Source organism: Eutrema salsugineum, unplaced genomic scaffold (genome assembly GCF_000478725.1).
Source record: "Eutrema salsugineum unplaced genomic scaffold, Eutsalg1_0 scaffold_14, whole genome shotgun sequence".
NCBI classification, from domain to species: Eukaryota; Viridiplantae; Streptophyta; class Magnoliopsida; order Brassicales; family Brassicaceae; genus Eutrema; species Eutrema salsugineum.
This window is the reverse complement of record NW_006256877.1, coordinates 6,330,432-6,340,291: the sequence shown is the minus strand read 5'-3', so window position 1 is coordinate 6,340,291 and position 9,860 is coordinate 6,330,432.

Here is a 9,860-nt window from a genome sequence, read left to right as displayed (position 1 = left end):
TTCTCCCCCTTTCGAGTGACCTTGTAGCCTTCTTCAAGCGGAGTCTTGGCTGGCTTAGCTCCCAGCTTGCCGGTCTCAATAAGAAGATCCACGGTATACTTGCGTTGAGACAGAAAAAGACCCTCAGGTGATCGACAGACCTCAATGCACAGGGAGTATTTCAGCTCACCAAGGTCTTTGATATCAAACGCCGAGTTGAGAAAAGCCTTGGTATTTTGAATGCCTTCTTTGTCATCACCAGAGATAATCAAGTCGTCTACATAGACAAGAACCACCACAATACCCTGATCGCCCTTGAGAGTAAATAATGTGTGATCAGAGTGGGATTTCTTGAATCCATTCGCCATTAAGGTGGAGCTTAACTTATGATACCAAGCCCTTGGCGATTGTTTCAGCCCATAGATAGCTTTCCTAAGCCTCAAGACTTTCCCGGGTTCGATGGTATCTTCTAGGCCTGGTGGTGGAGTCATATATACTTCTTCTTGAAGCTCCCCCTGAAGAAAAGCATTCTTGACATCCATTTGCCACAAATCCCAAGATAAATTGGTGGCTAAGGAGAGCACCACTCTCACCGTGTGTAACTTTGCCACAGGAGCGAAAGTATCAGTGTAATCTTCACCATAAGTCTGAGTAAAACCGCGTGCAACAAGGCGTGCTTTGTATCTCTCTATGTCCCCATTGCTTTTGTACTTGATGGTGAATACCCATTTGGAACTGACGGCCTTCTTTCCTGGTGGTAACTCTTCGACGTCCCATGTATGGTTGCGTTCCATAGCTCCTTTCTCATCACCAATAGCATCGAGCCACTCCTTATGATCCTTAGCTTCTTCATAGTCTCTTGGAATACAATGTTGGTCTATTTTGCCAAGAAACGCTTGATGAGCTGCAGGCAAAAGGGCAAGCGAACAAGTAGCCTGAATAGGGTGAGCAACCGCCTGACTATTGTAGTAAACTCTTGTGTTGACCCAATTCGATGGATCCTTGATGAGGCGAGTACTTCTTCTGAGGGGTTGAACTACTTCTTCGATAACCGGTTGATCCTCCTCTTGATAAGCTGATTCCTCCTCGATATTGTGAAGAGATGATTCCTCTACAGCTGCATGTGTATCTTCTATCGGCTCCTCTTGAGGCTCAACCGTCGCCTGAGCTTCTTCATCTTGAACTGTTGATGGATTCGGTGGCTGACTTTGACGTGGGGCTTCTGGGTTCCCAAGATGATCTAGCAAGAACTTGAGACTGGTAGCAAGATCTGAAGGTGAGCTTGATAGATCCTTGAGACTTTCCCAATCTTTCTGTTCATAATACCCACGGCTTTCGATGAACTTGACCTCCCGAGACACCAACGTGCGGCCATTGACCGGATCATAGCATTTGTACCCTTTCTGAGTTGTTGAGTAGCCAAGAAACATGCATTTGGTGCTTTTAGCCTCTAGTTTGTTTCTCTGGTCTCCTGGAACAAAGACAAAGCACAAGCACCCAAAAACGCGTAAGTGATCAAGAGATGGTCTAGTTTTGTTCAATACCTCAAAGGGTGATAAGTCTTGTAAGACTTTGGTGGGGATTCTGTTGATTAGGTAGCAAGCCGCCAACACTGCATCTCCCCAAAAACGTTTTGGAACGTTTGTATGAAACATCATAGACCTCGCCACCTCCATAAGGTGTCTGTTCTTCCTTTCAGCTACACCATTTTGTTGTGGTGTGTATGGACAGCTCGTTTGATGAATAATGCCATGCTTAGCTAGGTGCTCTTTGAATCTATGACTTGTGTACTCTCCTCCATTATCTGATCTAAGAATTTTAATCTTGGCATTGAAATGATTAGTAACATAGTTTTGGAAGTTTGTAAATGCCTCAAATACACGATCTTTAGATGGGAGTAAAGTAATCCAAGTGTATTTAGATTTTTCTTCGATGAATGTCACAAAATACTTGTTACTATCCCTAGACATGCAAGGAGATGTCCAAACATCAGAGTGCACAAGATCAAAGCAATTTTCATAGATAGTAGATGATTTAGGAAAGACAATTCGACAATGTTTGCCAAGAATACAAGACTCACAACTAGAATGATCAAAGGAAACATCAGGCAACATAAGTTCAAGAGAACGCGAATGTGGATGGCCTAAACGAGCATGCCATATAGAGTTTAAGCTAGTAGAAAAACAGGAACTAAATGGGACAGCATCGGTTTTATTTGGTGAAAAATCCTCAAGAACATAAAGCTCATCTTTGGTTCCACCTTTTCCAAGTAACCTCCCACTTTCAATATCCTGAAAATGAACATCATTAGGACCAAATATAGCATAGCAGTTTAAGTCCTTAGTTGCCCTTTTAACAGATACTAAGTTAGATGTGAATTTGAGTACAAAGAAAGCCTCGCTATTTTTGTTAAATAATTTTAATTCACCAGTTCCTTCTATAGGAATTCCTTCACCATTAGCTATTACCACACTACCTAGAGCCGGTTTTATGTTGCTTAACAACTTAGAGTTACTAATCATATGATGAGATGCTCCTGAGTCAACAACAAGCGAGCTACTAGGTTTATGAGAAAAGAAGTTGATACCAGATTGCTTTGAGGCAAAAGCTTTGATGATAGCCTCAAGATCACTCTTTCTTACAAAGTCCACCGTAGCATTCATAGCGGCTATGTCTCCACCTGATGCTGAAGCATTTTCGCGTGAGAGATTCGCCCTTTGTTCCTTGAACTTGCTCGGCTTGAGGTGAGGATGGAGAATCCAGCACTTGTCTTTGTTGTGGCCCTTCTTCTTGCAGTGGTCACAGACCCAAGACTTCTTATCCTCCGAGACAAACGCCTTATTAGCCGAAATGAGCTCACTCTTCTTGAAGAGAACAATAGAGCCTTGCTCTTTCTGAATCCTTGCACAGACATCATCGAGACTAGGCAGCTTCTCTTCCCTCAGAATATGCTTAATGAGGTCATTAAACATTGGGTTCAGGGTGAGAAGCAGTCCAAAGACTTTGTCTTGCTCTTGCCTTTCATTTAGCACCACTGGATCCATAGAGCTCGGCCTCAGCATCTCAAGTTCGGCCCAAAGAGCTCTGAACTTCCCGAAATGCTTTGTAAACTCCAGATCTTCTTAGCTCAAGTCGTTGATAGCTTTCTTGACTTCAAAGACTCGGCTCAGATTTGAAATGTTGCCAAAGACATTCTTGAGCGTTTCCCATAGAGATTTAGCTGTCTCACAGTAGGAATATGCTTCAAGAATACTCGGTTCAAGAGAGTTCTGAATGAGACCCAGCACCGTTTGGTCTTCTTGGAACCATTTTGCTTCAGCAGCTGCGGCTTCCTCATTCTTCTTTCCTTCTTTAGTGGCGCCTTCTTCTGGTGTTTTGTCTTCCAAAACATGATTCCAGAGCCCTCGACCACATAGTGCAGTTTTTGTAGTTCTTGACCACAAGAGATAGTTTCCTCACTACAAGAATGAGGGGTTTTTCCGTCGAATTAGTTACGACAATTTTTAGTCGTCGTAAATTTATGACGACGTTACGTCATATTTACGACGATCAAAAATTTCGTCGTAAATTCGACGTAAAAAATGACCCTCGTAAAATTGTCGTGATGTTACGACGATATTACGACGAATGAAGAACGAATTTTAATTCGTCGTAATGTTGTCGTAATATTTACATCGATAATACGACTAATTGTTCTCTATCTTGTAATTGACGTAAAATCAATGTAAATGTGATGTAAGTTTTATTTCGACGTAAATTTGATGTAAATATGCAATGGTAATATGTTGGTAACCAAACAAAAAATTCTATATATACCTTTTCTTCTCTCATTATTCCATCAACCCAAAAAAACATATAAAGACACAAATTTTTTGAGTCTTTGAATGTTTAAGTAAAATTTTTAGTAGTTGAAATTTATATCAAATTTCAGAAACAAAAAGTCAAATATTTGTTTTTGAAATGTCTATATACGATCTACGAAAGTGGATGTATACGCCCAAAAATGGTGATGGGTCGTTGACTGAAGACTTCAAAAACGGATTGGAAATATTCATGTACCAAGCCGGCCTTATGCAAACTGTAATTGAAAGCGGCAAAATGTATTGTCCTTGTGTGAAATGCAAAAATAGGAAACATATTCCTATTGACACTGTCTGGCAGCATTTATTGAATAGAGGGTTCATGTCCCAATACTTTATTTGGTATCAGCATGGAGAGGGATATGGTCAAAGTAGTGGTCAGATGGCTGCACGGAGTAGTAGTAATCATCAAGAACATGTGGATTTTGAAGCGTCCAATGATTATCAAAGTAGTCAAGTTCAGGGTGAAGATCATGATAGGATGCATGAAATGGTTACTGATGCATTTCATGAAACACATGCTGATACTGTTGAGGAGCCCAATGCAGATGCGAAACGCTTTTATGATATGTTAAACGCAGCAAAACAGCCTCTGTACGAGGGATGTAGGGAAGGTTTATCAAAATTATCATTGGCAGCTCGGATGATGACAATAAAAACTGATCACAATCTATTTGAAGTTTGCATGAACGATTGGGCAGATCTTATTAAAGAGTATTTGCCAGATGATAATTTGGCTGCTGAAACGTATTATGAAATTCAGAAGCTGGTTTTTAGTCTTGGATTGCCTTCTGAGATGATTGATGTTTGTGTTGATAATTGTATGCTTTTTTGGAGAGATGATGAGAAGCTTGAAGAATGTCGTTTCTGCCAAAAGCCAAGATATAGACCGCAAATTGCTGGGCGTAAGAAGATTCCTTACCAACGAATGTGGTATCTTCCTATCACTGATAGGTTAAAAAGACTATATCAATCTGAACGGACAGCTGCGTCGATGAGATGGCATGCGGAACATTCACAAACAGATGGCAAAATGACTCACCTGTCTGACGGGAAATCTTGGAAACATTTTAACACCGTACATCCAGACTTTGCTAGGTCTAAGCGAAATGTTGTCTTTGCACTGACGGGTTTAGCCCATTTGGTATGTCTGGTAGGCAATATTCATTATGGCCTGTGATTCTTACGCCATATAACCTTCCTCCAGATATGTGCATGCAAAGAGAGTTTTTGTTTCTAAGTATATTAGTCCCTGGTCCAAATCACCCGAAGCGGGCCCTTGATGTGTTTTTGCAACCACTCATACATGAATTAAACCAGTTGTGGCATGTTGGAGTACGAACATATGACTGTTCGAGTGGTAAAAATTTTACGATGCGAGCGGTGCTTACGTGGACAATAAGCTTTTTCCCGGCATACGGAATGCTATCAGGTTGGACAACGCATGGGAGGTTATCATGTCCTTATTGTCTTCATAGGACTGATGCATTTCAGCTTAAACATGGTAGGAAAACCTGTTGGTTTGATTGCCACCGTCGGTTTTTACCACCAAACCATCAATATAGAAGAAATAGGCGTTTGTTTATAAAGAACAAATTGGTTCGTCTCCCTCCACCAGTGTACCTAACTGGAGAAGAGCTTGAAGCGCAAATAGATCATTGGGGTGGACTTGAAACGGTCCCCCGAGGAGGAAATTGGCACACTCCTGCGAATATGCCTGAAGGATATGGGGTTCATCATAATTGGCACAAGAAAAGTATATTTTGGGATCTGCCTTACTGGAAAGATCATTTGCTCAGACATAACCTTGATGTTATGCACATTGAGAAGAATTTTTTCGATAACATCATGCATACTGTTTTGAACGTCCAAGGAAGAACCAAAGACAGCGTTAAATCACGGATGGACTTACCCGATATATGTAACAGAATTGAGTTGCATATGGTGAGTAGTGGGAAAGCACTTGTTCCTGTATTTCGGTTGGGTGCTGAACAAAAAACAGCATTGTTTAATTGGGTATCATCAGCCGTGAAATTTCCTGATAGATATGTATCTAATCTGGCTAAATCTGTGGATAAAGGACAAAAGTTTTCAGGGATGAAAAGTCATGATTGTCATGTGTTTATGCAACGATTACTTCCTTTTGCGTTTGCTGAACTCCTACCGGGACATGTCCATGAGGCACTAGGAGACATTGGAGCTTTCTTCCGTGATCTAAGTACAAGGACATTATCAGAAGATGTAGTTGCACAACTGTCTACAAATATTCCAATATTGTTGTGCAATTTAGAGAAAATATTTCCACCTGCTTTCTTTCATGTTATGGAACATTTACCTATACACCTCCCTCATGAAGCAGAGTTGGGAGGACCTGTTCAGTTTAGGTGGATGTATCCGTTTGAACGATTTATGAAGCATTTGAAGGGTAAGGCCAAAAACTTAGCAAAAGTTGAAGGGTCTATCGTGGCGGGAAGTCTGACAGAAGAGACTTCTCATTTCACGTCTTATTACTTTGCTCCAAAGGTTCGTACACGCAAACGGGATCCAAGACGTTACGACGATGGGGGTGTAGGACAAAGTTACGCAGTAGAAGGTGTGCCTGATATATTCTCACCAATTGGACGTCTAAGTGGGAAACTAAAAAAACTTGTTGGTCAAACGAACAAGACTACCACAGCGCACATACATATATACTTCTGAATTGCGAGGAATTGGCACCTTACGAGAGGTACATAATTATAACCATGCATGATTAAAATTTGATTGAACAGACGAAATGTCCTTAACAATGTTTTAAAATTTCAGCACTTTCGTCAGTCAAGTCCGAGAATGCATTGACGGTGTTTCAGAAGATGAAATTAACAAGCGGAAAGACCAACATTATGCATTGTGGTTAAAAGGTCAAGTCGAGCATGATGACATGACATATGCAGTATGGTTTCATGAGTTGCTCCTAGGTCCTATTTCGAAGATAACTACTGCAGCTATGTATTTCACACGTGGCTATGTTTTTCATACTTATAGTCATGGCACTCAACGGGCAACTACAAACTATGGAGTTTGTGTACGAGGTGAAGTAGACTTTTATGGGATCATCAAAGAGATAATTGAAGTGGAATACCCCGGATTAGTCAGAATGAAAACTGTTCTATTCAAATGTGATTAGTTTGATCCTACGATAGGTCGTGGAGTGCGAATTAACAAATTCGGAGTGGTAGATGTAAACGCATCTCGGCGATACAATAAGTTCGAGCCTTTTATACTTGCATCTCAAGCAGAACAAGTCACCTTTGTTCCATATCCTCGAGTACGGAATACGGGAATTTCATGGCTGGCGGTTGTCAAAGTTGCTCCAAGGGGTATAATTGATGGTGTAGATCTCCCGCCAATGCAACAAGATGATTGTGTCGACATTACAGAACCGGATGTTGAAGAAAATGTTCTTTTAATTGATCCACGTAATCGACAAGTTGAAGATCTACATGGGGACAAAACTGAAGAAGCTGCTGACGAATTTCAAACAAGCAGTGATGATGACAATGATGATGAGGACACCGAGGAAAATGTTGATGAAGACTAATTAAATATGTTGACATTTAATTGCATGTTTCAATGTAACATTTGTCAAATTTAAATTTTTGAAAAATTAAAGCCAATTAATGAAAATAAAATTTGTTAAAGTGTTGACTTGGACATATGTTGACTTTTACGACGAATTTACGATGATTATTTAGAAATCGTCGTAACTTCGTCGTAAAATGCAAACCCTAAACCTTATAGGGTTTAGCTTTCCTAACTTACAGAATAGTTTTTGGGTTCATTTTCCTAAGTAAACTGATGTATTATATAAGGGTCAGTAGTATAAGGTTCAGGAACTTGTAGATATGTGGTTTTTATTACGACGAATTTACGACGAATGGGTGTGATCGTCGTAAATTCGTCGTAATATACCATCGAGATTACGACGAAATGTAACCCCTAAATCTTATAATCAATCTTTTCTGGGGTTCAGGGGGGATTTTGATGAAGAGAATGATATGGCTTACCATCTTATAAGGTAAAACAACTTTCTAAACAAAAAAAAAAATTCAAAATTTGACATATATGTGTTTATCAAGTAATCTTAAGGTGTTATATACATTTACACAAGATGTAAGGATTTATCTTAGATCTTACTAAATTCTTCATTAAGTTATGTAAACATGCTAGAAAGTTATACAGACCACATTTATCATGAATAGACATGCTTGTATGTGCTTATGGATGTTTCAATTTTTGAATTTCATCAGTTTTGGTATAATTTATCGTAAATTCGTCGTAATATTACGACAAATTTACGACGATTTGTGGATACACAGCCGTCTTAATTTTTATGATTTATACGATTCGTCGTAACATTACGACGATTTTACGACGAATAACACGGATCATCGTAAAATCGTCGCAAAGCCAAGATACAGCCACGTGTGTTTGTCTTATTTGCTTTCTTGTACGGTGGGACCATTACGACGAATTTACGACGAATCCGTCGTAAATTCGTCGTAATATTTCCGTCGAATTTACGAGGAAAATAAATTCTATATATAGGACCGCACCCATTCCTCATTTCGTCGCTCATCTCTCCTTCCTCTCTCTCTGCTTCCTCCTCCCTTGCATTCCTCCTCCTTTTGACGCAAAAAAAGGTAATTATTTTTTTTTAATTACTTAAAATTATAATATTATTAAATAGTTTAGAAATTCAAACGGTTTAGGTCGGGAATTAGTTTAGGCTCGGAATTTGTTAGATTTAGGATCATAATTAAAAATTAATTGTAATTAATTTGAAAAATAAAATTTTATCGGTTTTGCAGACGATGACTCGACGAAGGACGCATTACATCAATTTCATGGCGGACGGACACTCTTCCCGGGCGTCTGCCTTGGGAAACACCGGGACCGATGTCCCTTCATCTTCCGGAGCCTCCCAGGTTCCGAATACCGCGGAGCAGTCTCCACCACCGCCTCCACCACCACCTCCACCGCCGGCTGCCGAACCGGTACCCGCCCCTCCACATCCGTATGCCCAGTTTACGGTTGAGGATTTACTAGCCCTACCGGGACGGGGGGCTTTACGACGTCTGGTTCCCGGAAAAGCGGAACCAGGCTCTTATTGGTAAGTAAACTTTTTTGTTTTTTATATTTTTTAAAATTAATGCTTTAATTTACTTAAATATTAATGTAATAAGTTTTTTTTTGTTTTCATAGGTTTGATTTGGATAATTGTGTCGGTCGGAGCATTTCCGACACAATTAAGAGTCATTTCGTGGAGCCACATTACAATTGGAGCAAGGTGTCGCAAGAGACGTTCGACACCTGGTACAAGTGCTTCGCGGTAATGTTTTTAAAATCTTATTTATATCATTTTAAATTATTTTAAATTTAATTAATCTAACTTTTATATTGTTTATCTAATTTTTTGTTTTCTTTTGCAGCAACGGTGGAACTGGGACATCGGGATCAACGAGACGGTCCGCGAAGCTTTCCGGCTGAAGGCGCAGAAACGCCTAGTCAACACCGTTTCCGATTGGAAGCGGAAGTGGGAGACCGATGGAGACGACGCAAAGCCGAGCTCCATGTCCACTTCCTGTTGGAACGGGTTGAAGGCGTATTGGCTGGACCCGCATGCCCAAACCACTGCGGCTAAGTGTTCGGCCGTCCGAAACCGGGTCGATCCGGTGAGTGGTCAGAAGTTAGTGACCCCGCACACTTCTGGCCAAATATCTTTTGCGGGAAGACGTCTCATGATGGTAAGTAATTAAATATAAATTATTTCATTATTATTTTAATTTTAATTATTGCTATAATTTATTAAATATTTTTGACTAATGTTTATTAATTGGTAGGCCGAGGAGAACGGAGGAGAACTACCTCCGATGACGAAGCTCTTCGAGACCACTCACCGGAAGAGTGACGGGAGCTTTGTCGACGCTCGGTCCGAGGAGATCTACAATGCCGCTATGCAGCGGATCGCCGAGCGGGAGA